This window comes from Saccopteryx leptura, chromosome 5, assembly GCF_036850995.1.
Source record: "Saccopteryx leptura isolate mSacLep1 chromosome 5, mSacLep1_pri_phased_curated, whole genome shotgun sequence".
Classification (NCBI taxonomy): domain Eukaryota; kingdom Metazoa; phylum Chordata; class Mammalia; order Chiroptera; family Emballonuridae; genus Saccopteryx; species Saccopteryx leptura.
Genome location: NC_089507.1, coordinates 203,532,265 through 203,540,270, shown reverse-complemented (window position 1 = coordinate 203,540,270; position 8,006 = coordinate 203,532,265). Strand labels below are relative to the sequence as shown.

The 8,006-nt window shown below is 44.7% G+C and overlaps 1 pseudogene; it reads left to right on the top strand.

Moving 5' to 3' along the window:
* Positions 1–3,706: 3,706 nt before the first annotated feature.
* Positions 3,707–4,114, top strand: LOC136406111 (large ribosomal subunit protein eL27-like; annotated as a pseudogene).
* The last annotated feature ends 3,892 nt before the right edge of the window (positions 4,115–8,006 follow it).

Genomic DNA, 8,006 nt, shown 5'->3' with positions numbered 1-8,006 from the left:
CACCAGGGGGCTACGCTCTGCACACCAGGGGGCGATGCTCTGCCCATCCTGGGCGTCGCCATGTTGTGACCAGAGCCACTCTAGCGCCTGAGGCAGAGGCCACAGAGCCATCCCCAGCGCCCGGGCCATTTTTGCTCCAATGGAGCCTTGGCTGTGGGAGGGGAAGAGAGAGACAGAGAGGAAGGCGCGGCGGAGGGGTGGAGAAGCAAATGGGCGCTTCTCCTGTGTGCTCTGGCCAGGAATCGAACCCAGGTCCTCCGCATGCTAGGCCGACGCTCTACCGCTGAGCCAACTGGCCAGGGCCTATCCTATTTTCTAATATATTTATGGATATAAAATATTTTCCTGTAACTATATTTTCAAGAATCATTTCCTATTCTCTCTGATTGCTTCTATTATTATTATTATTTCCTTTATGACAGAGACAGAGAGAGAGATAGAGGGAGGGACAGATAGGGACAGATAGGCAGTAAGGGAGAGAATGAGAAGCATCAATTCTTCGCTGTGGTTCCTTTGTTGTTTATTGATGACTTTCTCATATGTGCCTTGACTGGGAGGCTACAGCAGAGCAGAGTGACCCCTTGCTCAAGCCAGCAACCTTGGGCTCAAGCCAGCGACCCTGGGATCATGTATATGATCCCATACTCAAGCCAGTGACCCCACGCTCAAGCTGGTGAGCCCACGCTCAAGTTGGCGACCTCGGGGTTTTGAACCTGAGTCCTCTGCGTTCCAGTCTGATGCTCTATCCACTGCACCACTATCTGGTCAGGCTCTTATTATCTTTAAAAAATATTTTTTTAATTGATTTTACAGAGGTGGTGGGGAGATGTGAGAAGTATCAACTCATAGTTGCTTCACTTTGGTTGTTCATTGGTTGCTTGTCATATGTGCCTTGACCAGGCAAGCTCAGGGTTTCAAACCAGCGAGCTCAGCATTCCCGGTCAACAATCTATCCACTGCACCACCACAGGCCAGGCTGATTGCTTCTCTTTAATTATAGACTATTTTTATTCTGGGATGCTGCCTTTTTTTTTTTTCTTCTGAAAGAGTTTACATTTTATAAGCTCTTTAAATAAACTTGGAGATGACATACATCTATAGATAAAATACTTCCAAAAACGTGTTTTTTTGCACAAATAATAGCATAATAACAATAACCACAATAATAACCATCTTTCAGACACACTGTATTGGTGAGGCTGTAAGAAAACAGACACTGACATACATTTCTAGTGCAAAATGATACAACCTTTACAGGGATAATTTACCAATATGTGTCCAAAGAACACTGGCATTCCACTTTCAGGTATTTCTATCAGAGATACACCTGTGCACATACAGAAGAAACAAGCACCAAGTTTTTCATTGCAGCATTCATTATGGGTCATTGCAAAAGTGGAAACAACCAAAGTTTTCATCTATAGGAGGGAATGACATAGCCACACATGGGGTAGTGTGTAGAAATAAAGGGTGAGGGAGTTCTTTTTTCACTGATAGGGAATGATCTCTCGGCTACGCTGTTAAATTTAAAAAGCAAAGTACAAGCCCTGGCCGGTTGGCTCAGCGGTAGAGCATTGGCCCAGCATGTGGAAGTCCCAGGTTTGATTCCCAGCCAGGGCACACAGGAGACGCACCCATCTACTTCTCCCCCCTCCCCCCTCTCCTTCCTCTCTATCTCTCTCTTCCCCTCCTGCAGCCAAGGCTCCATTGGAGCAAAGTTGGCCCAGGCACTGGTGACGGCTCTGTGGCCTCCGCCTCAGGCGCTAGAATGGCTCCAATACAGTGGAGCGTGGCCCCAGATGGGCAGAGCATCGCCCCCTGGTGGGCATGCCGGTGGATATCCTGGTAGGGCGCATGCAGGTGTCTGACTGCCTCCTTGCTTCTAACTTTGAAAATAAATACAAAAAAAAAAAAAAAGAAAAAGAAAAAGAAAAGTGCATCCTCACCTGTGATGGTGCAGTGGATAAAGCATCAACCTAGAACACTGAGGTTGCTGGTTCAAAACCCTGGGCTTGCCTAGTGAAGGCACATATGGGAGTTAATGCTTCCTGCTCCTTCCCCCCTTCTCTCTCTTTCTCCTAAATAAATAAATAAAATCTTTAAAAAAAAGCAAGGTGCAGAAAAAATTTATACAGGATGCCACTTTTTGTATAAGGCGGCTAAATATTTATAGTTGCTTAAAGAAATACAGGAAGTATCCACAAGAAACTAACAAAAGTGTTTACCAGTGGCGGGGGGAGAGGGAGGGATGGGTGGGAGTCAGTTGTCTCAATGTATTCTTTTTCATATCATTTTTCTTTTTGAAACTTACAAATGTATTTTCTCTTAAAAATTAAATTAAAAAGTTTTACAGCCTATTGAGCACTTATTACATGCCAGGTTCTGTGCTGAGGACTTTTCATATATCATCTCATTAAGCCTGATGCGGAAAGCAGGAGTTAAAACCCCAATTCACAGAGGAGACTGGTGCTCAGAGAAGTTAGGTAATCCTGGTAAGTTGTGACTGATTTGGACTTGGGTTGGGCGAACCTGAGATCTTTGCTCTTAAACACTAGACTGACTATAGCAGTAATATTTAACGACACCCACAGTTCACCTTCCTATTTATATTTTATTTCATTTTCTTGTGTCCCTGCCCTGTCCTTGCCCAAATGAATATATAATCGCTGTATAATTGTTATGGTAGCCTGGATTCAATTTCGTATTTTATTAGTGTTACTTCTAACCATAGCAAAGAGAGCAAAGGAGAGGGGTGGAATTTGCACTCAAAGGCTTGTCACTTGGACCAGGAAACAGAGCTGCAATGATAAATAGCGGATTAAGAATGGAGGATTGGGGCCTGGCCAGTTGGCTTAATGGTAGAGCGTCGACCCCACGTGCGGAAGTCCTAGGTTTGATTCACAGTCAAGGCACACAGAAGAAGTGACCATCTGCTTCTCCATCCCCCACCCCTTTCTCAAGCACATAGGCCCTGGGCACTGAGGATGGCTCTGTGGGGTTTCTGCCTCAGGTGCTGAAAATAGCTCAGTTGCAAGTGGTCCCAGATGGGCAGAGCACTGGCCCCAGATGGTGGTTGCCAGGTGGATCCCAGTTGGGGCACATGTGAGAGTCTGTCCCTATATCTCCCCTTCTTCCACTTTAAAAAAAAAAAAGAATGGAGGAACAAGATAAGATGCGTCCAAGGTAGGCATTAAAAAAAATGACTGATCTTGACTCAAATTCAATTTATTTATTTATTTTATTTTATTTTTTGTTTGTTTGTTTATTAGAGAGTCAGAGAGAGGGATAGACAGGGACAGACAGACAGGAGTGGAGAGATGAGAAGCATCAATCATTAGTTTTTTGTTGCGCATTGCAACACCTTAGTTGTTCATTGATTGCTTTCTCATATGTGCCTTGACCGCTGGCCTTCAGCAGACCGAGTAACCCCTTGCTCGAGCCAGCGACCTTGGGTCCAATCTGGTGAGCTTTTGCTCAAACCAGATGAGCCTGTGCTCAAGCTGGGACCTCGGGGTCTTGAACCTAGGTCCTTCCACATCCCAGTCCGAGGATCTATACACTGCGCCACCACCTGGTCAGGCCTCAACTTCAATTTAAATTGATATTTGAAAAACCAGTTCAATAAAGCTTTTGGAAGAAAATGCATTTTCATAAACTTTAAAAGAATGTGACTGACCTGCTCTAGGCCCCAGTGGCTGCTTTCGAAATGGGCAGGTTTATGAAACTTGGGAAGGCTGTGCTGGTCTTGGCCAGATGCTACTCAAGACACAGAACAATCCTTGTGAGGCACATTGGTGATGGCACTTCAGACTGCCCCTACAGCCATGCTCTTGTGGCTGGAATTGACTGCTGTCCCTACAAAGTGACAGTTGACATGGGCAAGAAGAAAATTACCAAGAGGTCAAAGATCAAGTCCTTGATGAAAGTTTATCACTGCAGTCATCTCTGCCCACAGGATACTCTGTGGATATCCCCTTGGACAAAACTATCATCAACAAGGGCATCTTCAGAGATCCTGTTCTGAAATACAAAGCCCGATGGGACGCCAAGGTGCAGTTAAAGAGAGGGACAAGACTGGCAAAAAAACTGGTTCTTTCAGAAACTGCAGTTTTAGATCTTTATTGTTTTAGTCATTAATAATAATAATAATAAAAGAATGTTACTGAATTCATCACTCCCTTTTTAGAAATTATAACAGGTTTGTATCAGTTTCCTGTGGCTGCTATAACAAGAACCCAACATAGCCTGACCAGGCGGTGGCGCAGTGGATAGAGTGTCAGGCTGGGATGCGGAGGGCCCAGGTTTGAGACCCCGAGGTCACCAGTTTGAGCGTGGGCTCATCTGGTTTGAGCAAAAGCTCACCAGGTTAGACCCAAGGTCGCTGGCTCGAGCAAGTGGTTACTCGGTCTGCTGAAGGTCTGCGGTCAAGGCACATATAAGAAAGCAATCAATGAACAACTAAATTGTTGCAACAAAAAACTGATGATTGATGCTTCTCATCTCTCTCTGTTCCTGTCTGTCTTTCCCTATCTATCCCTCTCTCTGACTCTCTCTCTGGCTCTGTAAAAAAAAAAAAATCTTAAAAAAAAAAGAACCCAACATAAATAGGGAGGCTTAAAATGACAGAAATTCACTCTCTCACACTTCTGGAGGCTTGAAGTCCAAAATTAAGGTGTCTGCAGGTTAGTTCCTTCCGTAGGCTCTGAGGGATAATTCATTCCATCCTTTCTCCTGGCTTCTGGTGGTTGACAGCGATACTTGGTGCCCTTGGCTTGTGGCTGCATCACAAGCCTCTGCCTCCATTGTCACATGACCTTCTTCTTTGTGCGTCTTTGTCTCTTCTCTTCTAAGGACTCCAGTCATTGGATGAAGGCCCACTCAAATCCAGTATGACTTCAACTTAATGGTAGGATTCAAGCCACGCTACCCCCAAAATATGGCACTTCGGCATATTGAATATTTTATTTTATTTTTTTTATATTGAATATTTTAAATGGAAGGAGTTTGAGAAGCACAGGTGCAGGAAGGACTTTCTGATTTTCCCCTGAAGCAGGGCCGAAGACCTTCATGTGAGTGGTTCCCTCCCTGTACTCGTAAGTAACGAGCATCCTTATCCCTGAAGACAGAGGGTCCCTGTGAGGAACCTGAACAGAAAAGCCTTGCCAAGAGTGCCCCCGTTTACTACTCTTAGCTCACCCCCCTTTTATCCTGCCTCACCTTCCTGCAACTTCCCGCTAGTCCTCAAATCTAGCATAAAAGCACTCAAGTGTAACTCTTTGGGTCTCCATTTCCTTATAAAGACTCCCATGTCACGTAAAACTTATATTATTACATAAATTTGTGTTTTCCTCTTGTTAATCTGTCTTTTGTTACAGAGGCCCCGGCTGAAAATCTGGAAGGGTAAAATGAAAAGAGATTTTTTTTCCTCTTCTACATTAACTTGATTATATTAGCAAAGATCTTATTTCTAGATAAGGTCACATTCTGAGTGGATGTTAATTTGGAGAGATACTATTCAACCCAGTACAGGGTGTGACAGTGTTAATATGCATTCTGTTTTCCTAAAATTTCTGCTTCTGCTCCATGGGGTGTGTGTGTGTGTGTGTGTGTGTGTGTAGAGGGGCAGAGGGGTGGGGTTATGTTAGTGAATAGAAAGTCCAAGTTTCATTCTTTCTGTCCCCTAGTACCAAAAATAATAGCTTATGAGTGCTTAATAAGATTATGTTATGATGGCTATTGACTCTAAAATTTGAGTAATCTACAGTACAATTATGTTGAATCAGCATGACCCTGATTTCTTCTGGGGAAATGCCCCTTCTTCACTCTCAACTCACGCTATTCGGAGAAGCTGACTGTAGTTTTCAGCTCTAGAAGTGGGAAGGGAACTAGCCCTGGTCAATCAGACAGTTCTGTCAACCTGAGCACGGTGTTTGGCTCAGGAGATGAGCCTATCAGAGTCACTGAGATTTAGTCCTGGACTTTTTCTGGAGCCATTAGCACTGAGTCCCCCTTTGTGGGGGTTACCAAACTAAATATAAAGCTGGAGCTCCACCGGGCCCACGAGGGGAGAGAATCTCCCTGGGCATGAAGTCAAAACGAAGGAAGTGAGGTTCAAGGGATGGAAGAGATATTCCTAACGACATGGTTTGAGCTCTTGGATCCAGCTACTCTATAACTCCGTCTGTCATCTGGACTACCCAAGAATAAACCCCAAACTCCCTTTTATGCTTACACTGTGTGAGCTGGGTTTCTGCTATTTGCAACTCAAAGAGTCCTAACTGAACATTCTTTTATTTTCCTTGGATTTTCAGTTTATGTCTTGACGGTGAGTGAGTTGAGAGGGTATGCTAGTGAAGTATAATAAAGGAACTTCCTTTCATTTTAAAAAAGAGCTATACTGCCTGACCAGGCGGCGGCACAGTGGATAGAGCATTGGACTGGGATGCGGAGGACCCAGGTTCAACACCCTGAGATCGCCAGCTTGAGCACAGGCTCATCTGGTTTGAGCAAATCTCACCAGCTTGGACCCAAGGTCGCTGGCTTAAGCAAGGGGCTACTTGGTCTGCTGTAGCCCCACGGTCAAGGCACATATGAGAAAGCAATCAATGAACAACTAAGATGTCATAATGAAAAACTGATGATTGATGCTTCTCATCTCTCTTCGTTCCTGTCTGTCTGTCCCTGTCTATCCCTCTCTCTGACTCTCTCTCTGTCCCTGTAAAATAAATAAATAAATAAATAAATAAGAACTATACTGCTTAGCCTGTGGTGGCACAGGGGATAGGGCCTCGACCTGGAATGCAGAGGTTGTTAGTTCAAAACCCTGGGCTCGCCCGGTTAGGGCACGTAAGGCAAGCAATCAATGAACAACTAAAGTGCAGCAACTGAGTTGATACTTCCTGTTCCCCCACCCCACATCTTTCTCTCTCTCTAAAATCAATAAATGAAAATCTTTTTTAAAAACTTACTTTAAAGTGCAAACAAAAGGAGAGAAAAAGAAGCACAAGAAAAATTAAAAACACAAGAAGGCTAAAGGAGACAATGATATACAAAATACTAGCCTACACAGACCAGAGCCACACTTTGTGTTTGAGATATTCTTCCTGTTACTTGGCCAAGTTGAACGCATGCTGCTTCCTTTCTCCTTAAATATCCTTTCCTCTGGACAGGATGTTCCTGAAGGAGAGGCCCCGAGGCAGAACATCTCAGCTAACTTTAGTTTGCTATTTTCAGCCCTAATTTGTTTCTGGGCAGATCAACCATGGACAGATTATCCTCCCCAGGTTGGACGTTTCTTGCACGATGCACCAGCGTTCTGTGGGACACAGAAGCTTAGTTTCCGAAGATCTGAGCCTTAAAGCAAGAGATGCATCTGGGTTACAGCATTGTCAAAATAATAATAGTAATAATAATAATACACAAAACCCTGAATTGCAAAAGGTAGGGTGTGGTGCATAAATTCCCTGCATCCCTTTTCTGATTCAGGTTGGAAACGAAAACACCTTCCTGAGGACTGTCCTTCCAGGGGACTAAGAAGCTGGGGTACTTATCCATTGAGTCCTGTAACTCTTTGGTTGAGGATGACTCCTCATGGCACTAAGTCCCTGGCACTTTTTCTGGGCTGCCCCGGAGCCTGTGCCAGAGACCCTCAGGCTGAGTCACCCAGGTATGTGAGGCAGGAGGCTGAGAACATGCTAGCCCTGTCCACCATGGTTGTAGCTGACCTCAGAGGACTTGGGAAGGGGCACCAAGAGCTTCGACTACAGAGAGAGCACATATATTGCTTGTGGACCTGGGAGCACAGGGGAAATTCTGTATTCAGGTAGTGCTGGATCAAGGACCTCAAATATGCCGACAGGACTTGGTTCTCACCAACTTTTAGTTCCTATTACACTGTGTTGGCTTTATTCTCTACAGGTGGCCCCTGGCAGCCCCAGGCTTAATCCTTCCTGTCCGGGAATGCCAGGAGATCAGAATGCCTTTTTTCTAATACCTGAGCTGACGAC